Source organism: Syzygium oleosum, unplaced genomic scaffold, assembly GCF_021117445.2.
Source record: "Syzygium oleosum isolate NSW1041296 unplaced genomic scaffold, Sole_v2.1 Sole_v2.17, whole genome shotgun sequence".
NCBI classification, from domain to species: domain Eukaryota; kingdom Viridiplantae; phylum Streptophyta; class Magnoliopsida; order Myrtales; family Myrtaceae; genus Syzygium; species Syzygium oleosum.
Genome location: NW_026607501.1, coordinates 3,292,568 through 3,318,242, shown reverse-complemented (window position 1 = coordinate 3,318,242; position 25,675 = coordinate 3,292,568). Strand labels below are relative to the sequence as shown.

Genomic DNA, 25,675 nt, shown 5'->3' with positions numbered 1-25,675 from the left:
TCAGGCGACCAACTTCATTGGTCGTATCATAACATTGTCCTCGTGATCAAGTATCTGCATAACATTAATCAGTCAGAACATTCAGAACATCGACATGCGGAAGATAACAAAAGAACATATATGCAAAAAAACAGAAGGTTTCATAGAGTAAGCTTACATGACAGTGATACACAGAACCCGGTTCTGCCGTAGCATCGAATGGATACGGTGCATAACTCTCATCAATCACATAAAATTGAACCACGAGCGTGGTTTTATACCCTGGCACGATCTTCACCACGTTCTTCCACTTCTGCTCAGTCACATGCACATCTGCCAATGGCCCCGTCGAATGGCTCGTGATGTTGCACGCGATGGCGTCGTTCGACCGGGTCATGCATGAGGTGAACCCGGCCAAATCCACCAGTTGCTGGATCTTCACTGCCTGGACTTGCGCCAAATGCATGTGAAACGGATGGTTATTGCTTGTCAGGTTGATCACTTCCCAGATCTCCTCGGTCCCGACTTTTGGGCTCTCCGTCACCGACTCCTCGAACTTCAACCCATTCGTGTACAGATGGGTCGAAGTCCCAGCTGCACTTTGGTACTCATATAGTGTTATGCACCTGGTTCTTGTGGCCTCGACGGTTGTGGCCGTAGGGTACGGTTTCAGCTTCGGCGGGACCTCTGAGTCATCAGGCGGGTTCGGAGCCCCAGGTTGGACGATGAACTTCATGATCTTACTGTTCAGCTGATCCGCGGGGCTGCCAGTCGGGTACGGGTACGGAGCATCGTTGGTCAAAATGAACTCATTGGCGCTCGCCATGGAAAAGTCAATGACCACATCAGCACCTTCGGTGGGAGCCAAGAGAATGGATTGCATGGTCACCGGATTGGGAAGGTACGACACGTCCGACCCAATTTGGTCGAAGTTCAAGTTGTTGGTCAGTGAGAGGAATCTGTACTTTCTACGTTTGACCTGGAGGTAAGGCCAGGCCTTGCCGTTGACTATGATGGCATCGCCGAAGTACTCCGGCTGCCACTGAGGATGGATGGTGGGGTTGTTTCCGGTGGAGTTCATGTACAGCAAGCCGTCAGTGTTGAAGCTCCGATCGAAGATCATTAGGACTCGGTCATACTGTGGGCCCAGGGGGAGCTTCAGCTTTACGTCGAGGGGGTGTTCCGGATGATGTATGGGCCAATCAGGCCGGCCAGGAGGTTGACACGTGTGAGACCCACGACACGATCGTCGATGGTGGTACCAGGGGTTGCCGGCATGCTGCGCATTCGGGTAAGTGTGCGTAGACTGAGACCAGGTGGGCCCAGTCTCGGCGAAATCTGCAGTGAACCAAGCGTTGGCGTGGCCATCCGACTGGGGCGGGATTAGTCATGGCCACGGGCCGATTTTGACCCAGAACCAGGCCGGTCAAACCCGGGTCCGGCCCATTGACCGGGCCCGCGGTTCGGAACTGGCCCGGAACCGCCGGTTCCGGTTCCAAATTATTTTTTTTAAAAAAATAATAATGAAATTTTAAAAAAATTATTATTTAAATTTTTTTTATAAAACAATTTGAACTCTAATTGCCATGCATTGTAAGTGCATTGATCTCTAATTACAATGCTTGGCTTGGGTGTATTGAACTCTAATTACAAGACTTGGCTTGGGTTTTATACACAATGATTCTAATGCCTCTTCGTTCCCATTCGATGTAGGACTCTCGGCTTGCCTTGAACACCTTCAATGTGAGACTCTTGGCTTGTCTTCATGCAAATGCCAAGAGTCCCACATCGAATGGGAATGAAGAGACCATCAAAGGGGTTGTGTATAAAACCCAAGCCAAGCCATGAGCATGTGAAGTTGTATGCCTTTTGTGGCTACGATCCTTTGCTAGTGAAGAGCAAAGGGTTCCATTGGACCGCCTAGAACCGGACCGGGCCAATGGTCCGGTTCCCGGTTCTATGATTTGCCGGTCCGGTTCCTAGTTCTAAAATTAAGGGACCGGTCTTACTGGTTCGGTTCCCGGTTCCGAGCGGAACCGGACCGAACCGGGAACCAATCACCCCTACAATTTACATTTTGATTACAATTTATATTGAATAATTCATTATTTCATAATTTTATAATTCATTATTTATTTATTTCATAATTTATTTTAAAAATTTTTCAATTACGAACCGGAACCGGCCGGTTCCGAACCGTGGCCATGACTAGGCGGGATGATCCCACCATGGAGGTGGACAACGGTCGGGACACCCCCTTTCTTTGGTACAGCAGCTGGGATGGTTAGGTCCCACGGGAGTACGTGGGATTAGGGAGGTGATTTTGCCATGTCACGAGCGTGTGCACGCCCTGGAGCGCCTTGATCTGGGTTCCAAGGACAGCGGCCGTTGTGGCCGATGTACCCCACGCAAAAACGGTTGTGGTCGGCAAGTCACGGTGGAATTTCTGTTATAGAAGTTGTAACGAACGTGTAGATCATGTGAATAGAAACCTCAATAAAGCTATAGTTGTCTCCTAGAATATGATAGGAACATACGTTTACACCACCTAATAGACGTACCCATGAGGTTTGGTACATGCCAATAAGGGTGAGTGGTTTCAAGTTCCACATAGAACCTGGAACCTACCATCGGGTACAAGTTATTCATTTTTTGAAACCTAGAACCTGCCCGTCGGAACCTGGAACCTGGAATGTCGCGACCTAAAATTTCTCTCAGGCTAATGGATTATTAAGACTAAGCCTAACTCGGGCCCTCCCAAGCCCTACCAATTCGCAACTTAGGGTTTAAGTTTTTAACATGCAAAAGTTTTCATGCTTGGAGTCGCCACTAATCTATTTGTGGTAGGTCGATTAGAAACCTAAATAAAACATAGGGAGATATGTTTTATTCCTACGAACCAGAGATTCTAAGCTCGGGGACTTGGTTACGCTAGGTCTAGTCTAACGCCCTTTCGGTACCTTTTCTTTTAAAAAAAAAATGTTTTGGCAGACAGTTTGGATTCATTTTAACTTAGTCACTAGCATGTGAGGTGATCATGCGGGTGCGCAAACCACCAATTTAACACCCAGAAAGCATCAAATAAATTGCAAGTTTGGAAGAATTACTTACCTGGAAGCAACGTAAGCATCTGCATTGTTAGCTAGAAAATCACATTGACACCCTAATATGATTTCTAATTAACAAGCAATTCACTCAATTTCTTTTTTGGATTTTCACTTATTTAAATGAAATCTAGCCTATATGCAATGACATGCGAAAATGACATGCGATTAATGCAACCTAGCATGCAAACCATATGTCGTGCGACGACGTGACCTATTTCTAATGACAAGACGAATGATTATTTTTGGTATTTTCTCAATTTAAATTCGGAATAATAAAAATGCCTAAATTAACATGCAAACTATGATGACTTAATCTACCCTAGCATGATTTCTTTTTAGGATTTTTGTTAAAATTCGAAATAATGAATTACTTAAATTAAGAATACAATCTATCCTAAAACAATTCATTCTTCTTTTCTTGGGATTTTCATGGAAATTCGAAATAATAAAATAACCTGAATAATCTATTAAGATTAGAATATTACTTAATTTAAACTAGGAAATAAATCATCTCAAGTCCTAATTTAAATTAAATAACTACTCTGTCTTCTAGATATATTTAGGATTCCTAGACATGCAAAAACTCTAATTCAAATCTAATTAATATTTTTTGAATTTTCTGTTTATTTGAAAAAGGAAAGCAATTAAATAAACAAGGATAGCAACCACATTCAAAACGTCCACGCGATCCGCCATATTTGTTTCAAACTCGGATTAGGCATACAAATCAAACTATCGGTCATATCTATAGGGTTATAGATATCGACGGAAAGCAGATTATTCAAATTTGGAAAGCGGATAAAAATCATTATCGTACCCAAGTGGTTATGGATAAGATAATAATTTTTCGTATCGCCGCGTATCGAACCTTAGGGATAAGGTCGGATAGTCGTCCAGATACGTTGCTAAATTAGGAAGTTTTCCTAATTTTGAATATTTAAAAATATTGCGGATATATCGAACATTATCCTAAGATATCTAAATATCCACATGATATTCACGAAATATTCAAACACCCATATTAGGAAATTAAATATTCTGAAAATATCGGATAATGTTGAATTACCTAATTTGCAGATAACTTCCAAATTCGAATTGTGGATCGGGATCGGGCTTTGCGGATCGAGACGGCGGTGGTGGCGACGACACGGTGGCTCACGGGCGTCGAAGACGGCGGGGGCGATGACCGGCTGAACAGCAACTTGGCGGGGGCTCACAGCGATGCACGAACGGTTCCGGGTGATGTGGTACTGATCTTGCGTTGGACGAAGTGCTTGCTGTGGCCTCACTGACGTGCACCGCCTGCAGCTTCTGTTGATTGGCCGCTGGACAGGGAAGAGTCTTCAGCTTGGCGAGGGAAAGCGGCTGAACGAAGACGTCTTTATGCACGCTGCATGGGGAATCTTCAAAACTGTAGCTGCTGCTTCATGGACCAACAGGATGGAGAGGAGGCGTTGACAAGCTCCTCGGTTGACCGGAGAAGACGTGGCTGGTGCATGGAGAAGCAAAACGAATACTAGCCGATGCCTCTCGGGACAGCCGTTCGGCGAGGCAAAGCAGCGATGATGGTCCTTCAACGGCTATAACTTGCGGACAGGGAAGGAGTGATGGTGGCTGACCGAGACGGTGTCGGCGGTCCTCCGACGCGGTGGTGACGCGCGATGGGAGGTGTGACATTCCGGATTTTGACCCATTTTTGGGATTTATAGAACGGGTATTTCGTCAGTGCGCTTATAGTAAAAATCTCGCCCGGGAACTGATCACTCCCGGTTATTATTTTTAAATCTTGAGATTTCGCTAGAATCGCATTCGATCGAATTTGGCCGTTATTTAGACCTCGAACTTGGCAGTCGATTTTCGGGAGTTTCAGGACGAAATAAATTGGACGGTGTCAATATTATCGTAGCCAGCGTTGAGATTGTCAGGAATAATGGAAAAATGGGAGTTTTTGACCGGGTGCGAATTTGGACTAGTAGACCTCCCTCGCTATAGTTTGATTTAATTAATTCGGCATTTGTCCCTTTTTATATGCGAGGCTTATTTTGGACCGGTAGATCGCTTTCGATTTTGAATTTGGGCAATCGGATCGCAATTAATATTTGATTGAATGTTTATTTATTTTTCTCTCCCCCCCCTCTCTCTCTCTTTCTCTCTCTCTCTCTCTCTCTCTCCTCCCTCTGCCGCGCTGAGCACGTCCCCTCCGCGCACGTTTCCCCCCTTGCGTGCACGTCTCCCTCCCCCTTCCCCATGCAACTCTCTCTCTCTCCTCTTTCTTTTTCTTTTCTTTTCCTTTCTCTCTCTCTTCTCGGCTTCTTCTTCCTCGTTGGCTTCTTTTTCCCCCGACGGTTACGCTCCGCCTACGCATACACCACTCGCCGATGGACTGCCTCGCCGCGCGCTGCCGCTGCTTGTCGGGCCGCCGCGTCGCCGTCCGGCCGTCAGGCACCGCCCGATCGCCGCTCACCGTCCGCCAGCCACCACCCCGACCGACTGGTCTCTCCTTCTCCTCCGCACCCAGCTTGCCGCTCGAGGCCGCCGTCCCGTGTCGCTCGCCGCCGTTGCCCGTCGCGCTCGGCGTTGTCCAGCCGCGCTTGGCCGTCGCTGCCGTCGTCCCAGCCGCCGCCGTGCCGCCCGTCGCCCGGCAAGTTCGTCGCCGTCGCCTCCCTCAGCCCCAGCCTCTCTCTCCTTCACCCTCACCGCCCCGGTCGACCTTCATCGCCCTTTTAGCTCACCGCCACCGCTCGCCGTCGCCGGACAGTCAGCCAGCCAGCCGGTCAGCTCGCCGGCCAGCTAGCCAGCTCGCCGGTCGGCTTGCCGGCTCGCCCGGCCGCCAACCGGCTTGCTTGCCGCCGCAGTAGCTCGCCTCCGTCGCCGTCCGGCCCGATCGTTCCGGCCAGCCCGGCTTGCCGGCCAACCACCCGGCCGGCCCGGCTCGCCGGCCGGCGGCGTGCCCAGCCGTGCTCGAGCTCGCCGGTCGAGCGTCCCAGGTCGTGGCCGAGCCGTTGCCCACGCGCACCAGGCCGCGTGCCCGCTCGCCCGATCGTGGCTTCTGTCGCCGGTGCCGTGCCCGTCCGACCCGGGCGCGTCGCCGGCCGTGGCCGGCGCCTTGCCCGTTCGGCCCGGGCACCTCGCCCGTTCAGCTTGCCGTGCGCCCGGGCACGCCGTTCGGCCAACGCGCCCGCGCGCGAGCGCGCCGTCCGGCCATTGTGCCGCGTTGGCCGGCCACCGCCCTTTGTTGGCCGCGCCGCGCCTAGTTCGGCCTTTTTCACCCGGGCCATTTTAGGCCCGAGCCGATTTTCTCCGGGCCAAAACCAAGTAAGTGACTTCCTAAATCCTACCTAGTACTTTGGGTATTTTTAGACTTGTTTAGGATGTGATTAGTACCGGGTTAGGAATTAATTTAGGCATGGGCTAATTAGATTGAGTGTGCCTAATTGATGAATTATTGTGGTGATAATTGTGTGGCTAATTTAGTGATTGATCGAGGTAAATAGCATGACCGAATTGTCGTGGCGCTTGTGGGTGAATTGGAATTTATTGAATGTGTTGACTTGAATGTCGGGTCGGTGGACCGATGTCGGGAGCATGAATTGAGTTGACTGATGTGGCGTGCTAGATTAACATTGGTGAATGGGTGGTGATTGAAATTGATTTATATGACTAAGAGCATGGTGAATTTTGTATTGTGGTGCATGTGCATGAGAAAAGCCCGGCTTGATCTGAGGGCTGACCTGAGGCGCAGTAGCGCGGGTCGTGGGAAAGTGTGAAATGTCCAGTGAGGGACGAAGCCCGGCTTGATCGAGGGCTGCCAACCCGAGGCGTGGTTACGCGGGTGTGGCTAGAAATGCAAGTAAGGACACGAGGCGTGGTTACGCGGGTCGAGAGAAATGTCCCGAGGCGTGGTTACGCGGGACCGAGCCCGGCTTGATCGAGGGCCGCCAACCCGAGGCGTGGTTACGCGGGTGTGGCTAGAAAGGCAAGTAAGGACCCGAGGCGTGGTTACGCGGGTCGAGAGAAATGTCCGAGGCGTGGTTACGCGGGGCGAGCCCGGCTTGATCGAGGGCGGCTGAGGCGTGTTGACGCGGGCCGTGTGAAAGGACACGGAGGTCGTGAGAAAGTTGCTCGGCCACGCATGCGAATTGAGTGTGATTGAATTGACTGGTTGAATTAGTTGGAGTGATTGAGTGAAAGCGTGGTTGGTGTTTGAGCGACTTGTGATGTGTTATTTAATTAATATTATTGCCTTATCACGTGACGACTAACGTGTAGAGTTGGCATGGACTTGATGACGAGGTAAGTACAATTATGCTAATTTTATATGTTATGGGGTAGATTGCATGTATGACTTGTCTGGGTACGCATTGGCCTACGTGGGGTTTAGGGGGTTGCTTATTGAGACTCGTTCTCACGGTTATTATATAACCATTTCAGATCCGCGACCGTAATCGATTCGGGGACGCCGCCAGAGCACCACAGGGATTGAAGAATAGATCATTTACCCTGTCTTTTGAGTACCTTTTGTAGAGGAGATAAGTTTGTCAACCACCGCCCCCTTTTGAAAACTGTGGTTCTAAATTGGTAGTCTGAGTTATCGTTTTGTATAGTGACTATTTTATGATGGTATGCAATTATTGTTTCGCACTATCCCTTTGTCGTTGTTTATTGTCTGGGTTAATTAGTTTCGCTTCCGCTTGCTTTTATTGTTGGGTGTTTCATTTGGGTCGGCGACGCGTCCTGGGACGTCGCGTTCAATGATTGACCATCGAGGGGTGTCGCGAGCCCGTTGGGATTCGGGGCGTGACATCCCTGTTGATTTGGTATCAGAGCAAGGTCAGCTCGAACCAAGATGGTCGAAGCCTGGAGTGATAAGGAGCGATGACTTTGGGGTAGACAGGTTAAGGAGATTTGTGTGCCATGCGTACCCATCGTATGATTGTGATTCTTGAGTGGTTTTTATGCAATATTATGTGAGGTGCAGGGTGCGTCAGGACTTGAGGTAAGTGCATGAACTCTGTTGGTTGTGATTGGGTGTTGTTGTGGTTGGCTGCCTGCTTAATGAAATGTGTTGTGATGCACTGCCTAGGGCTTAGACTGGTGTAGTTGGCCTAGGTTTCTAATTCCTGCGTGGAATTTAGCAGGTGAGCCTTGTGAGGACCGGTAAGATGAGCGGTCGAGGTCGAGGTAGAGGTCGAGGTCGTATAGCCCATGCAAGTGGAGTTGTGGGGATCCCGTTGGATGAAGTGTGGAGGGTACTTGAGGAAGCAGGATTATTATCGGGTAGACAGGACGGGAGAAAGGAGCGCGACGGGCTGCTGCAGTGCCAGGTGAGATCATAGGGAATAATGGAAATCGGGGGAATAATGTGATTAGTGGAAATCCGGGTATAGTGCGAGTAAATGCGAACAGGCCGATGTCCAAGCTAGTTGAGCAATTTCGAGGTTGAAACCCCGAAGTTTGATGGGAGAGGCGACCCGAGGCCGCACCAAGATGGGTAGAAGAGCTAGAGAAAGCTTTTGAGGTGCTGGGGTGTACTGAGGAAGAGAAAGTGACGCTAGCAGTTTATCAGCTTCAGAATAATGCAAGTGATTGGTGGAGGGCCACCAGGGGTCAAGTGTTCCCCGCTGGTACCGCCCCGAATTGGATTGTTTTTACCGAGACCTTCAATGGCAAGTATTTCTCGGAAAGTGCCCGAGAACAGAAATTGGCTGAATTTATGGGGCTCCGCCAAGGTCAGAGATCGGTAGATCAGTATGAGGCCGAGTTCGCAAGACTATCCAAATTTGCCCCTAGGATGGTGGAGGACCCGATGGACAAAGCTAGGAGGTTCCGGGATGGGCTGAAGCCGGACCTTCGCAGCCAGATGATCTCGTTGAACTTGAGAGGCTACAATGAGATATATGAAAGGGCTCAGGCAATTGAGCGAGATCAGACGGATCGAGCTGCCGCTTCTGGATCGCGGTATGCCCCGGCTAGGGACAACCGTCAACTGGGGAAAGGACCCATGACGGGAAATAGTCGCTTCGTTCCACCCGCTCGGAGGAATATCGGGAAGCCAAACCGTTACGAAACGCCCGTGTAGGTTGTGTGGTGGAAAACACGGGAATGGACCTTGCCCAAATAGGGCGGAGCATGTTTTACATGTGGTGGAAGGGGCCATAAGATGAGAGAATGTCCAAACAACAAGCAGGCCGGGTCACCTGCACTTCTGCCGCCGCCGCCCCGGAATGGAAATCAAATTAGAGCTATCCAGCCGGCCACTCAGAATCGGCCGCCGGCCCAAGGACGGGTATATGCAATGGCAAGGAGGGAGGCTCGGGGCGCCCGGGCGTGGTCACGTGTACGGTCTCTCTCGTGATCATGCTTTGCTTATGCCTTATTTGATCCCGGGCGTCGCATTCATTTATATCTGAGCAGTTCGTTGAATTATCTGGGATTGAGCCAAAATTGCTTGATGTTATGCTGTGTGTGACTACTCCGCTGAATGATAAAGTGCTGATTACGTTTGGGTGTCCCGATTGTAAAATAGTGATTGGTGATAGAGAAGGAAGGATAGATTTGGCGGTATTATGTATGCATGACTTCGATGTGATTATTGGTATGGACTGGCTAGTCAAGCAGAGAGCTGTTATGGATCGTAGTAGCGGGGTGATCCAGTTTAATCCGACTTGGACATCCTAGATTTGAGTTTGTGGGAAACCGAGGAGGAACCTCGATCCCCTGGATTTCATCGCTCGAGGTAACAAAGCTGTTGGATGAAGGGTGCCAAGGATTTCTGGCAAATGTAATCGATTCGACGGCTGGAGAGCCGAGACTAGAAGACATAGCCGTGGTGTGCAACTTTCCCGATGTCTTTCCTCAGGAATTGCCGGGACTGCCACCTGATCGAGAAGTGGAGTTCGCGATTGAGTTAGCCCCAGGGACGGAACCGATCTCGAAAGCACCCTATAGGATGTCACTGTCGGAATTGAAGGAATTAAAAGTCCAAATGCAAGAGTTGTTGGACAAAGGCTTCATTCGCCCTAGTGCGTCTCCATGGGGAGCGCCAGTGTTATTCGTGAGGAAAAAGGATGGATCCTTGAGGTTGTGCATTGACTACAGACAATTGAACCAGGTGACCATTAAGAATAAGTATCCGCTGCCAAGGATTGATGACCTATTTGATCAGTTGCAAGGGGCGTCGGTGTTTTCAAAAATCGATCTGAGGACTGGCTATCACCAATTGAGGATCAAGAAGGGAGGACGTGCCGAAGTCGGCATTTAGGACGAGGTACGGACACTATGAGTTTACGGTAATGCCGTTTGGACTGACGAACGCCCCTGCAGCCTTTATGGATTTAATGAATCGGGTATTCAAGGAATTTTTAGATCAGTTTGTGATCGTGTTCATAGATGATATTCTGGTGTATTCAAAGAGTTCCGCCGAGCACGAGGTACATTTGGAAAAGGTTCTACGGACCTTAAGGGAACACGCACTCTACGCTAAGTTCAGTAAGTGCGAATTCTGGCTTCACCAAGTGGCGTTCTTAGGACATGTGATATCCGGAGAAGGAATTGCGGTGGACCCGACAAAGATTGAAGCCGTCACGAATTGGCCGAGACCGACAACAAGAACCGAGGTTCGGAGCTTCCTCGGACTAGCGGTTATTATAGACGCTTCGTGGAGAAGTTTTCGGCATTAGCGACGCCGTTGACGCGGTTACTAAAGAAGGAGATGAGGTTTGAATGGACGGATAAGTGCGAAAGGAGCTTCCAAGAATTAAAACAGAGATTGACGACCGCGCCAGAGTTAACGATCCGTCGGGCCCGGGAGGATATGAGATTTGATGTGGACGCGTCGTTGAGAGGATTAGGATGCGTGCTAATGCAACACGGGAAAGTAGTGGCATACGCATCGCGACAGTTGAGGCCACACGAGCAGAACTATCCGACGCATGACTTGGAATTGGCCGCGATTATTTTCGCTCTTAAGATTTGGAGACACTACCTGTGTGGGGAGAAATTTCAGATTTATACGGACCATCAAAGTTTAAGGTACTTGTTCTCCCAAAAGGAATTAAATATGAGACAGCGCCGTTGGATGGAACTCCTTAAGGATTACGACTGCGAGATTATGTATCACCCTGGAAAAGCTAATAAGGTAGCGGATGCACCGAGTCGGAAATCGAGCATCGCGCATATGATGGTCAAGGAGTGGACTCTGTTGGAGGAGTTCGGGATTCGAATTTAAGTTTGAAGTGAGTCATGTCTCGAGTCTACTTGCCGAGGATTGAACCAGAAATACTGTACTAAGATTAAGACTTTACAATCGACGGACCCGGAGACTCGAAGATTTTGAGTATGGATGCCACAAAAAGGAAATCGGATTTTCGGGTATCCGAGGATGGAATTCTAAAGTTCCGTGGACGGTTATGTGTACCCAAGTGATACGAACCGAAGGAAGAGATTTTGTCTCAAGCACACCGTAGCAATTACGTATTCACCCGGGTAGTACGAAAATGTATCGAACTTGCGACAGATTATTGGTGGAACGGCATGAAAGTGGACGTAGCCAAGCACGTGGCCAAGTGTTTAACATGTCGGCAAGTGAAGGCACAACATTGTAAGCCGGGTGGTATGTTGCAGCCATTGGAAATTCCCGAGTGGAAATGGGAACACATCACGATGGACTTTGTAATGGGATTACCGAGGAGTCAAAGGGGTCATGATTCGATTTGGGTGGTAGTCGACCGATTGACAAAGTCAGCACATTTTCTACCTGTACGAAAGGACTTCGCCTTGGAAAGGTATGCCGAGATTTACGTGCGACAAATAGTTCGTCTGCACGGAGTGCCAGTGACAATCACTTCAGACCGGGATCCTAAATTTACTGCCGCCTTTTGGAAAAGTCTTCATGCGGCATTAGGAACGAAGTTACAGTTTAGCACGGCCTATCATCCCCAGACGGATGGCCATCGAAAGGACGATTCAGACCTTGGAAGACATGTCATGCGAGCATGTGTTTTGGATTTTAAGAGTGGTTGGGAGGAACAGTTACATTTGGTGGAATTCGCCTACAACAATAGCTACCAAGCAAAGTATCGAATGGCACCATTCGAGGCACTTTATGGCGGGGGCTTGCGAACACCGGTTTGTTGGGATGAAGTTGGTGAGAGGAGCATCACAGTCCCGAGTTGGTTCAAGAATCGTCGAAACAGTCAAGATAATTCGGGATAGGCTTAAGACCGCTCAGAGCCGCCAAAAGAATTATGCGGACCGGAGACGTAGGCCTTTGGAATTTCAAGTGGGGGACCACGTTTTCCTCAAGGTATCGCCTATGAGAGGATTATCTCGGTTTGGTAAGAAAGGGAAGTTGAGCCCGAGGTACGTGGGCCCATTCGAGGTCTTAGAGAGAATTGGTACCCTGGCCTACCGTCTCGCGCTACCACCAAATTTGTCTCAAGTGCACAACGTATTCCACGTGTCAATGTTAAGAAAGTATGAACCGGACCCGACCCACGTGCTGAACTACGAAGAGATAGACATGGACGACAGAGTGTCGTATGTGGAAAAGCCAGTTCGGATCGAAGACAGAATAGAAAGAGTGCTGCGGAACAAGAAAATTCCGATGGTCAAGGTGATTTGGGAGCACCATGGAACTGAAGGTGCGACGTGGGAAAGTGAAGAGTTGATGCGACACCAGTACCCTCATTTGTTTGAATAGTTGGGTTGAATTGTAAATTTCGAGGACGAAATTTTTGTAAGGGGGGAAGAGTTGTGACATTCCGGATTTTGACCCATTTTTGGGATTTATAGAACGGGTATTTCGTCAGTGCGCTTATAGTAAAAATCTCGCCCGGGAACTGATCACTCCCGGTTATTATTTTTAAATCTTGAGATTTCGCTAGAATCGCATTCGATCGAATTTGGCCGTTATTTAGACCTCGAACTTGGCAGTCGATTTTCGGGAGTTTCAGGACGAAATAAATTGGACGGTGTCAATATTATCGTAGCCAGCGTTGAGATTGTCAGGAATAATGGAAAAATGGGAGTTTTTGACCGGGTGCGAATTTGGACTAGTAGACCTCCCTCGCTATAGTTTGATTTAATTAATTCGGCATTTGTCCCTTTTTATATGCGAGGCTTATTTTGGACCGGTAGATCGCTTTCGATTTTGAATTTGGGCAATCGGATCGCAATTAATATTTGATTGAATGTTTATTTATTTTTCTCTCCCCCCCCTCTCTCTCTCTCTCTCTCTCTCTCTCTCTCTCTCCTCCCTCTGCCGCGCTGAGCACGTCCCCTCCGCGCACGTTTCCCCCCTTGCGTGCACGTCTCCCTCCCCCTTCCCCATGCAACTCTCTCTCTCTCCTCTTTCTTTTTCTTTTCTTTTCCTTTCTCTCTCTCTTCTCGGCTTCTTCTTCCTCGTTGGCTTCTTTTTCCCCCCGACTGGTTCTGCTCCGCCTCTGCCTTCTGCAACTCGCCGACTGGACTGCCTCGCCGCGCGCTGCCGCTGCTTGTCGGGCCGCCGCGTCGCCGTCCGGCCGTCAGGCACCGCCCGATCGCCGCTCACCGTCCGCCAGCCACCACCCCGACCGACTGGTCTCTCCTTCTCCTCCGCACCCAGCTTGCCGCTGGAGGCCGCCGTCCCGTGTCGCTCGCCGCCGTTGCCCGTCGCGCTCGGCATTGTCCAGCCGCGCTTGGCCGTCGCTGCCGTCGTCCCAGCCGCCGCCGTGCCGCCCGTCGCCCGGCAAGTTCGTCGCCGTCGCCTCCCTCAGCCCCAGCCTCTCTCTCCTTCACCCTCACCGCCCCGGCCGACCTTCATCGCCCTTTTAGCTCACCGCCACCGCTCGCCGTGCCGGACGATCGGCCCAGCCAGCCCGGTCGACTCGCCGGCCAGCTAGCTACTCGGCGGTCGGCTTGCTCCGAGCTCGCCCAGCCCCGCCAACCAGCTGCTGCCCGCCGCCGTAGCTCGCCTCCGTCGCCGTCCGGACCCGTCGTTAGGCCAGCCAGCTTGCCGGGCCAACCACCCGGCCAGCCGGCTCGCCGGCCGAAGCGTGCCCGGGCCGTGCTCGAGCTCGCCGGTCGAGCGTCCCGGTCGTGGCCGAGCCGTTGCCACGCGCACCCGCCGCGTGCCCGCTCGCCCTGGGCCGTGGCTCGTCGCCGGCAGTGCCGTGCCCGTCCAGGCCCGAGGCGCGGCCGCCGGCCGTGGCCGGCGCCTGCCCGTTCAGCCCGGGCACCTCGCCCGTTCAGCTTGCCGTGCGCCCCGGGCACGCCCGTTCGGCCAACGCGCCCAGCTGGCCAGCGCGCCGTCCGGCCATTGTGCCCGCGTTGGCCGGCCACCGCGCTGTTGGCCCGCGCCCGCGCCTAGTTCGGCACTCGTTCACCCGGGCCATTTTAGGCCCGAGCCGATTTTCTCCGGGCCAAAACCAAGTAAGTGACTTCCTAAATCCTACCTAGTACTTTGGGTATTTTTAGACTTGTTTAGGATGTGATTAGTACCGGGTTAGGAATTAATTTAGGCATGGGCTAATTAGATTGAGTGTGCCTAATTGATGAATTATTGTGGTGATAATTGTGTGGCTAATTTAGTGATTGATCGAGGTAAATAGCATGACCGAATTGTCGTGGCGCTTGTGGGTGAATTGGAATTTATTGAATGTGTTGACTTGAATGTCGGGTCGGTGGACCGATGTCGGGAGCATGAATTGAGTTGACTGATGTGGCGTGCTAGATTAACATTGGTGAATGGGTGGTGATTGAAATTGATTTATATGACTAAGAGCATGGTGAATTTTGTATTGTGGTGCATGTGCATGAGAAAAGCCCGGCTTGATCTGAGGGCTGACCTGAGGCGCAGTAGCGCGGGTCGTGGGAAAAGTGTGAAATGTCCAGTGAGGGACGAAGCCCGGCTTGATCTGAGGGCTGCCAACCTGAGGCGTGGTTACGCGGGTGTGGCTAGAAATGCAAGTAAGGACCTGAGGCGTGGTTACGCGGGTCGAGAGAAATGTCCTGAGGCGTGGTTACGCGGGACTGAGCCCGGCTTGATCTGAGGGCCGCCAACCTGAGGCGTGGTTACGCGGGTGTGGCTAGAAAGGCAAGTAAGGACCTGAGGCGTGGTTACGCGGGTCGAGAGAAATGTCCTGAGGCGTGGTTACGCGGGACTGAGCCCGGCTTGATCTGAGGGCTGGCCTGAGGCGTGTTGACGCTGGCCGTGTGAAAGGACCCGGGAGGTCGTGAGAAAGTTGCTCGGCCACGCATGCGAATTGAGTGTGATTGAATTGATGGTTGAATTAGTTGGAGTGATTGAGTGAAAGCGTGGTTGGTGTTTGAGCGACTTGTGATGTGTTATTTAATTAATATTATTGCCTTATCACGTGACGACTAACGTGTAGAGTTGGCATGGACTTGATGACGAGGTAAGTACAATTATGCTAATTTTATATGTTATGGGGTAGATTGCATGTATGACTTGTCTGGGTACGCATTGGCCTACGTGGGGTTTAGGGGGTTGCTTATTGAGACTCGTTCTCACGGTTATTATATAACCATTTCAGATCCGCGACCGTAATCGATTCGGAGACGCCGCCAGAGCACCACAGGGATTGAAGAATAGATCATTTACCCTGTCTTTTGAGTACCTTTTGTAGAGGAGATAAGTTTGTCAACCACCGCCCCCTTTTGAAAACTGTGGTTCTAAATTGGTAGTCTGAGTTATCGTTTTGTATAGTGACTATTTTATGATGGTATGCAATTATTGTTTCGCACTATCCCTTTGTCGTTGTTTATTGTCTGGGTTAATTAGTTTCGCTTCCGCTTGCTTTTATTGTTGGGTGTTTCATTTGGGTCGGCGACGCGTCCTGGGACGTCGCGTTCAATGATTGACCATCGAGGGGTGTCGCGAGCCCGTTGGGATTCGGGGCGTGACAGGAGGCACGACCACGGGTGGTGGTGTTCCCGGCCTCCCTTCTCTCCCTTTCTTTCACTCTCGCACTTGAGCTCTCAAAATCAGATCTGAAAATTTTTCTCCCCCCCTTTGAAATCTGACCTAAACATGTTGATATAATGCTAACCTAGGTCAATTAGATAGGCTCTATAGTCCTAATGGGCTTAGGCTTGGGCTTAGGTTTAATTTAATTTAAATGGGCTGATTTAACTTGGCCTTTTATTTAATTAAGCATAATGGGCTGAATTAAACTCAAATTAAAACAACCGAGCCCGTTTGACTTGTAATTCCCGGCCCTTGCCTTCCGAGCGAGCCGAGTCTCGTTCGATGAAATTTTAAGCTCATTCGCCACTGCCAATCTGATGCAAAAAATGCAATTAAATTAAATGGACCTAAACTATATGTTTATGCAATTTAAATATTTTTGTTTAGGGGTTAAAAATTTAATCCCTAATTTTCTATGCAAATTACACTAAATGATACGCCAAAATTTAGGTGTCAACAGCTGCCCCTCTTTGAAGGTGAGCTTGTAGAGGTTGCATTCAAAGACTAAATGATACCTAAATTTCAACCATGCAAATGCAATGAATGTTGTTTTTGTCGGGATTATGAGTCCCATTTTAAAATGCAGTAAGAAATGATGCATGCTAACATGAGTGGAAAACATACCTGGAATTACTTACCTGACAGGAGTGAGATAGCGCAATTCGAGGCACGACTCGGACTTTGTATGTTGTTTGGCAAATGTCTGGGCTCATTTCCATAGGTATTGCCTGATATACGTTGATGAACTTCGGTGATCTGCAGTTAAGTCAAAACACACGAAGAAAGCTCGACGTATCCAATCATCATCTGGATTCGTGAGAACAGTTTTGATCTTTACCAACTACCTATACATCTCCATAGGTGTTTGCAAAGATTTGGCCGCTTCACTTATACCTGCTCATAAGTGAATTGCGGGGAGAACTTTTGAAGTCAAGAGGATATTCCGACCTTTACATATACCTGCTCATATGCAAAGATTTGGCCGCCTCACTTATACTTGCTCATAAGCGAGTAGCGGGGGAACACTTGGGGTTGAAAGAATATTCCGACCTTTACATATACCTGCTCATATGCAATGATTTGGCCACTTCACCTATACTTGCTCATAGGCGAGTAGCGGGGGAATACCTGAGATTTGGGGAGAATTCCGACCTTTACATATACCTGCTCATATGCAAAGATTTGGCCGCCTCACCTATACCTGCTCATAGGTGAGTAACGGGGGAATCTTCTCGAGATTGTATGAAAATCTGTGATTTGGTGAACAAAGGGGCTAGCCCAAGTGTTCAAGGGTTCCTTGACAAAGTACTTGGATATCATCAGAGGTACCTGAAAAAGCTTGATCAATAGACACCTAAACATCATCAAAGGCATCTAGAGATCGCAAAAATGATCAAATGTGGGTCCTGACGATTGCTCGAACAGGTTAGAGACACCTAGATAGTCATAGACATCCTAGGGATAGAGATATACGTACCTGGCGATATCTCCAACTCTGAAGGTGTGTCTCCTGTTAGACACGGATTTAAGTAACAAATAATATGCATTCGCACACTGTCAAGAACACATATACACAAGCACTATGATTTTCAACTGATTTTCATGCACGATGGTTTTGTCAAATCGGTATTACAAACTCCGCTGGGGAACAATCATGACAAGACAATCCGAACTTACAAGTGGGTGTCTTGAAAATGCCGAATGAGGGACTTCCGATCTAAAAGGGCTTTCTCTCATTCTCATTGAAAAAGGCTGATTTATGAGAATCACTCCATCTCACCTTCATCATGTGGACAAGGGTCCGAGTATTCTCGCAAGCGGTACGACCTTACCAATCTGAGAGGTCTTTGTCAGGACCGTAACATGGGCTTGGTCAATGGCTTAGCAAAAGGGGACTCTTTGAGTCAAGGCTATTGAAAGAACAATACTCCGCAATCGTCTCCGGGTTTACAAGTCAAGAACCCTGCAAAACGAGATAGAAATGGACTTGCTCGCACTTCTTCGAGCTAAGCTTATAAACATCTGAATCCTTCGTTAGTTCAAGTGCCCTAATCTGAAGAGACTTTACAAGGGACGTAACGTAGGCTAGGCTCATGGGTTGAGAAATGAATAGATCATTAGGCTCAAAATGTGTATAATTGGGGTGAATAAGTTGGTGATCATCTTGGCATTGTCACCGGTCTTCTTGTTCATTCTTGGGAGTTGTCTTTTCAGCGAATGCTTCATTGGGCTTGAATTCACCACTTCTTTAAATTAGTAGGACTATGACTATCCCACTGGGGATGATTTTGATACACTTATCTTTCATCCTTGGGCATTGGCCTTGCTTTTACCAGGCACACTACTCTTTCTTGCCCATTGAACTCTTTTTTTTTACCCTTGACATACGCTGTTTACAATGCATATGTTGGCCAACTATACTCTGACTGAATGATTCAACATTAGACTTCCAGGGGTAATTGCCTTCGATTGACATTCTGAATATGCTGCTCGGCGGTGACAACTTTTACCTTGCCCAATGGGGATGATCACCAACTGGTTTTAAGAAACGAATTTGCAGGCTCAATTGGGCTTAGCAAAGGATAAAGTGTGTATAGGACAGAGAAAGAAATGCTCTTCGTCATCCTAAGGCACTTGAATTTCGTGTGAATTCATCTGAAAAAAGCAACACTCGAAGATTGATGCAAGTGAGAGCAAGAAAATTTCTACTCATTTTTCACCTTATAATGCTGACTTACCTCCAGTTTGCCCCAATGTGGGGTAATTCTTGACAGGGGTAATTTGAAAGAATTTCTCCAAGTGTTTAGGCTCAAAGTGGCAAAACAATGGATAACCCGTAGTGTTTGGGATAGAGAAATGAACCGCCTCTCGTCATTTCGGTTCTTTGTACCTTTTGCGAGATAACCCTTTACCTTACGTACATGAAATTTTTCCGCTCAACTCACTGGGGGTTAGTGCATGGGACTATGTATAGGATAGGGCTTGCCTTCCATCATCCCGATGTATCTCATTCGACACATTCAAGTCATTCCACATGAGTTATCAGATTGTCTAAATAGACTTCTCCTTTGAAGTCAATGATACTGATCGACAAAATAACCATGCAGAAATTAAAGCCAATGCAAACATCTTAACTTGAAATTGGTTGAAACCATTTATTCATCAAGTGAAATGTTTGCAATTCAAAGGTATAAAGCCAAACACTGGAAACTTTTGTTGCGGAATGTCGGGTTTTATCAAGGATAATACATCTTTACAAAGATCGAATTAACGGGATTGGAGAACTCACGACCATCCATTTCTGCGAGAATCAGGGCACCTCCGGGAAGCACCTTTTTAACCACATATGGACCAATGTAGTTTGGGGCAAATTTACCTCCAGGAACAGGAAAGACTGGCAGTACCTTCCTTAGGACTAGGTCATTTACCTCGAAGTGTCTTGGACGCACTTTTTGGTTGAAAGACTTACCTACTCATGCGGCAACTGGATCGGGGCGTTTCGTCTCACTCTTAGGGGGATTTGCCCCTCTCTGCACTTTTCTGGGTTCTCCAGAATCACTCAGGTTAATAGTGATAGTTTGGTCTGATGTGAGGACTTTGGGCCTTTCATGTCGCTCTAGATCGCGCTGAATATATGAGGAATCGCCGAGTTCGTCGGTGTCATTGGGATCAAGCTCGGCTGCACATGATTCATCAGATTGGACCGTTTTCATACCCTCACGTGTCACAAGATTGCCCCTGAAACATAAAGTAGGGGGTTCAGAAGGACAAACAGGGCTAAACAGTGTATTTTTATTTCTTTTGATTTTTTGTGACTTTTTTTTTTGAAATTCTTTTCAAAAAGTTTTAACACAAGGAAGCATGAAGAAGCCCAGGCCTCAGAATTGTCCTTGGACTGTATTTTTCTTTTATTGGTTGGATATCATCACCGGGCTAGTTTGGTATACCTCAATATGCCCTCAAAATGAAAATAACTTGTAATTTCATTCAATAGAGTCAAATGAATTACGTTTATTGGAATTGAAAATGCAAGCAAACAAGTCCTAAGCATAATTGAAAGTTCAGAAAACTAAAAACCCTAGAAAACAAATGAAATTCTAGAAGGCGAGAAATACTCCCATGTAGGGGAGGATTAACACAATCAAAGATGCCCCTATTTAAATAGGGAAATCAAGGTGCTTGGGACAATGAATCACATGTGCTTGGGTTCTTCACCCTCCTTGGTCTTGTGTGGCGAACCCTCCATGTCAGATATTCTCCCTTCCAAATATGTTACCAGTCTCTCCATCGCGGTGTCAAACTCTGCTACTTCAGGGAAACTAGACCATTCAAGGACCATTTTGTCTTTTCCCTTCGGGTTGAAATTCCCTATTGAAGATGAGGCATCCATGTCATCACGGTGCTTCTGCTTGACGAGATAGGCTATAGTAGCACGCAACTCATCAACTTGATTTTGGAGGCTCGCAATTCGCTTGTTCATGTCATTAGCAACACAGTTCAACACTTCATTTTGATCAGTTGTTTTTGCTCGTGGCCACGTATGAATGGCTGATGGTCGGCGATCCATAATCACTTAGCTCGAGTATCAACTTCCTCACGGTGGTGGCTCACAGCTAGGGGCGTCTCGGCTTGGCGGCTGGCCGACGTATGAGGCTCTGAGAAACAAAGACACGGACGGCGTTTATGTAGAGAAGCCGCAATCGCCGCGAGAACAGCAAGTGGTGGACGGAGCTACGGTTTGTGCCGGGCGGTGAGCTCACGGTGGCGGAGGAGCAACAATGAAGGAACTCGGCGAGGTTGCCCCTTGGCGAGGCTCGAGCGACGGATCGATAACTATGGATGATCCGTAGTCACCTAATTCAAGAGAAATGAACCAAATAAGCACATGGTCAAGACAAGGTTGGTCCATGACACGCTTTCTAGTCTTTTTCATTCTTCGTTTATTCATAAAAATACTCGTATATGAACGAGACTTTATGGAAAAGTGCTCTAAGCAAAGAAATATAAATAACACTCTAGACACAACCTAGGAAATAGACGCATCGAAATCCCCAATCATAAAATTAGGAAAACCAAAAATTAAGACTCCCTAGAAACTATGAACTGAAAACAAATTCTCTGAAGTTTTTTTTTTTTTTCGCCATTTTTGTTATAAAAACGATAACAACCTCTTGTGAAAATAATTACCTATGACACACCCAGGAAATAAATTCTCTAAAAAAAAAGGCTTTCTTTCTTTCTTTCTTTTTTCTTTTCAAAGGACTCAATGATTATGGCTTTCAAATTAAAGCCTACCTAGACCTGTCATGGACCACCCAAAAAAATACGAGAAAATAAGTAAACTGCAAGATAAAGGTTCAGAAGACTTACTTCACCTGGTAGGATCATGGCAACCACATAGACATGCGCATGAAATGTGAGGTTCGATTTCTATCTAGACTCTGGCTTGCAAAGTGGAGACGCGAGGATTACCGAGCTAAACCAGTCATGGTGGTGGTTAGGCTAGAATTCCCCTGACTCCGGCTTAGTCAAGGAGCCGACCCGGGTTGCAAAGGGTGCAACCGTGGTGGGAACTCAATGACACCGTGAAAGAACTTTCGGGACCAAGAAGGGCAACCCATACCACGCGGGTGTGGTCGGGGTGTCCGTTGTCTCAGTACCATCCTAAACCTATGCCACCCAGGTCCGGCAGCAGGTAGTGTGTGCGGTGTAGTGTAAATGCAAGGCATGCACAACATGTTATATCATACAGCGCTTCGTGCATAAAATAAACCATACATCCAAACACCTCCCTGCAAAACAAGCTTTAACAATCACTCCTCCCCTTATACCTCCCAATCTGCAAAAACATTTAACACCTAAAATGTTAGGGATGTACCTGGGATCCTCGCTGCCAAACAAAAATATGTTTTGAAAAGAAAAACTAGCCTAAGTCCACTAAGACTTTTAACTCAAGTCCCCAGCGGAGTCGCCAAGCTGTCTCGACCTAAAATTTCTCTCAGGCTAATGGATTATTAAGACTAAGCCTAACTCGGGCCCTCCCAAGCCCTACCAATTCGCAACTTAGGGTTTAAGTTTTTAACATGCAAAAGTTTTCATGCTTGGAGTCGCCACTAATCTATTTGTGGTAGGTCGATTAGAAACCTAAATAAAACATAGGGAGATATGTTTTATTCCTACGAACCAGAGATTATAAGCTCGGGGACTTGGTTACGCTAGGTCTAGTCTAACGCCCTTTCGGTACCTTTTCTTTAAAAAAAAAAAATGTTTTGGCAGACAGTTTGGATTCATTTTAACTTAGTCACTAGCATGTGAGGTGATCATGCGGGTGCGCAAACCACCAATTTAACACCCAGAAAGCATCAAATAAATTGCAAGTTTGGAAGAATTACTTACCTGGAAGCAACGTAAGCATCTGCATTGTTAGCTAGAAAATCACATTGACACCCTAATATGATTTCTAATTAACAAGCAATTCACTCAATTTCTTTTTTGGATTTTCACTTATTTAAATGAAATCTAGCCTATATGCAATGACATGCGAAAATGACATGCGATTAATGCAACCTAGCATGCAAACCATATGTCGTGCGACGACGTGACCTATTTCTAATGACAAGACGAATGATTATTTTTGGTATTTTCTCAATTTAAATTCGGAATAATAAAAATGCCTAAATTAACATGCAAACTATGATGACTTAATCTACCCTAGCATGATTTCTTTTTAGGATTTTTGTTAAAATTCGAAATAATGAATTACTTAAATTAAGAATACAATCTATCCTAAAACAATTCATTCTTCTTTTCTTGGGATTTTCATGGAAATTCGAAATAATAAAATAACCTGAATAATCTATTAAGATTAGAATATTACTTAATTTAAACTAGGAAATAAATCATCTCAAGTCCTAATTTAAATTAAATAACTACTCTATCTTCTAGATATATTTAGGATTCCTAGACATGCAAAAACTCTAATTCAAATCTAATTAATATTTTTTGAATTTTCTGTTTATTTGAAAAAGGAAAGCAATTAAATAAACAAGGATAGCAACCACATTCAAAACGTCCACGCGATCCGCCATATTTGTTTCAAACTCGGATTAGGCATACAAATCAAACTATCGGTCATATCTATAGGGTTATAGATATCGACGGAAAGCAGATTATTCAAATTTGGAAAGCGGATAAAAATCATTATCGTACCCAAGTGGTTATGGATAAGATAATAATTTTCCGTATCGCCGCGTATCGAACCTTAGGGATAAGGTCGGATAGTCGTCCAGATACGTTGCTAAATTAGGAAGTTTTCCTAATTTTGAATATTTAAAAATATTGCGGATATATCGAACATTATCCTAAGATATCTAAATATCCACATGATATTCACGAAATATTCAAACACCCATATTAGGAAATTAAATATTCTGAAAATATCGGATAATGTTGAATTACCTAATTTGCAGATAACTTCCAAATTCGAATTGTGGATCGGGATCGGGCTTTGCGGATCGAGACGGCGGTGGTGGCGACGACACGGTGGCTCACGGGCGTCGAAGACGGCGGGGGCGATGACCGGCTGAACAGCAACTTGGCGGGGGCTCACAGCGATGCACGAACGGTTCCGGGTGATGTGGTACTGATCTTGCGCTGGACGAAGTGCTTGCTGTGGCCTCACTGACGTGCACCGCCTGCAGCTTCTGTTGATTGGCCGCTGGACAGGGAAGAGTCTTCAGCTTGGCGAGGGAAAGCGGCTGAACGAAGACGTCTTTATGCACGCTGCATGGGGAATCTTCAAAACTGTAGCTGCTGCTTCGTGGACCAACAGGATGGAGAGGAGGCGTTGACAAGCTCCTCGGTTGACTGGAGAAGACGTGGCTGGTGCATGGAGAAGCAGCAACAGCAGCGACAGCCTCTCGGGACAGGCTGTTCGGCGAGGCAAAGCAGCGATGATGGTCCTTCAACGGCTATAACTTGCGGACAGGGAAGGAGTGATGGTGGCTGACCGGGACGGTGTCGGCGGTCCTCCGACGCGGCGGTGACGCGCGATGGGAGGCACGACCACGGGTGGTGGTGTTCCCAGCCTCCCTTCTCTCCCTTTCTTTCACTCTCGCACTTGAGCTCTCAAAATCAGATCTGAAAATTTTTCTCCCCCCCTTTGAAATCTGACCTAAACATGTTGATATAATGCTAACCTAGGTCAATTAGATAGGCTCTATAGTCCTAATGGGCTTAGGCTTGGGCTTAGGTTTAATTTAATTTAAATGGGCTGATTTAACTTGGCCTTTTATTTAATTAAGCATAATGGGCTGAATTAAACTCAAATTAAAACAACCGAGCCCGTTTGACTTGTAATTCCCGGCCCTTGCCTTCCGAGCGAGCCGAGTCTCGTTCGATGAAATTTTAAGCTCATTCGCCACTCGCTAATCTGATGCAAAAATGCAATTAAATTAAATGGACCTAAACTATATGTTTATGCAATTTAAATATTTTTGTTTAGGGGTTAAAAATTTAATCCCTAATTTTCTATGCAAATTACACTAAATGATACGCCAAAATTTAGATGTCAACATGGAACTTACCGTCACAGGTTCTAGGGTCCAACAGGTTCTTTTTTTTTTTTTTTTCATTTTTAGTTAAACACAATAATACTGAACAAGCTCGTCATTCATCAAAGAGAATACAAAATACTAGTTTTCCTGACATTATGGTTCAAATAAATATAACTAAAATGAGAAGTCATTGCATAAATCGATATTAAGGGTGAGCAGTTTCATGTTCCGTATAGATTCCACCCATGATAATAAGTTCCTCATTTTTTGAAACTTTGAATCTACCCTATCACAGGTTTGAGGGTCGATTCCAGAGTCTACTCAGGTTCCACCTGTATTATTTGAACAATTACAGTGAATCATCACTTTTAATGACCACAACTTACTGTTATGATCTATTAATCACAACTTATATTTAGACACACGAAGAATATGAAATATTAACAAGTCATACAATGAAAGCTCGGACAAGTGATTCCAGATTATACACTCATCATCTAATGTTATAAAATACCGCAGGATTACGCGAAGACATAGACCAAGAAAAAATACAAAAAACTTGTTTAGGTTTCAGGTTTCAAGTTCCAGGTTCCAGGTTCCACCTACCTAGAACCTAGAACCTACCCGTCAAAATAAATTCCCCAATTTTTTGCACTTGGAACCTACCCTATATATCTTGGAACCCAGAACCTACATGTTTCCACTAGTCAGGTTCTTAGGTTCTAGGATAAAATCTGGAACCATGCTCATTTCTACATGCCAATGGTCAAAGTGGCTAACTTGGGGACTCCGCCGACGGTGGTGTATCCATATAGCTTGGGCAATTGGGCGAGTTGGTCTACGTACATATGGAGAGAAGCGGCTACTTGCAAGAGAGTTGCATCGGTCACGGTCAGACTTTGTGCATCGCTTGTAGTGACGATGCAACTTAAGACAATTAGGATTGCCCTGTACATAAGTTTAGAGTTCATCATGCGGCTGATCGCCCCCAAAAATTATCCTACAACCATGTCAAATTTTGCATCATTGAAACCATTGTAACAAGAACAGGCACCGCTATTATCTAT

At 47.0% G+C, this 25,675-nt stretch overlaps 1 pseudogene; it reads right to left on the bottom strand.

Annotated features, from left to right (window-relative positions):
• LOC115676592 (multicopper oxidase LPR1 homolog 1-like) lies at positions 1 to 25,579 on the bottom strand (annotated as a pseudogene).
• Positions 25,580 to 25,675: the final 96 nt, after the last annotated feature.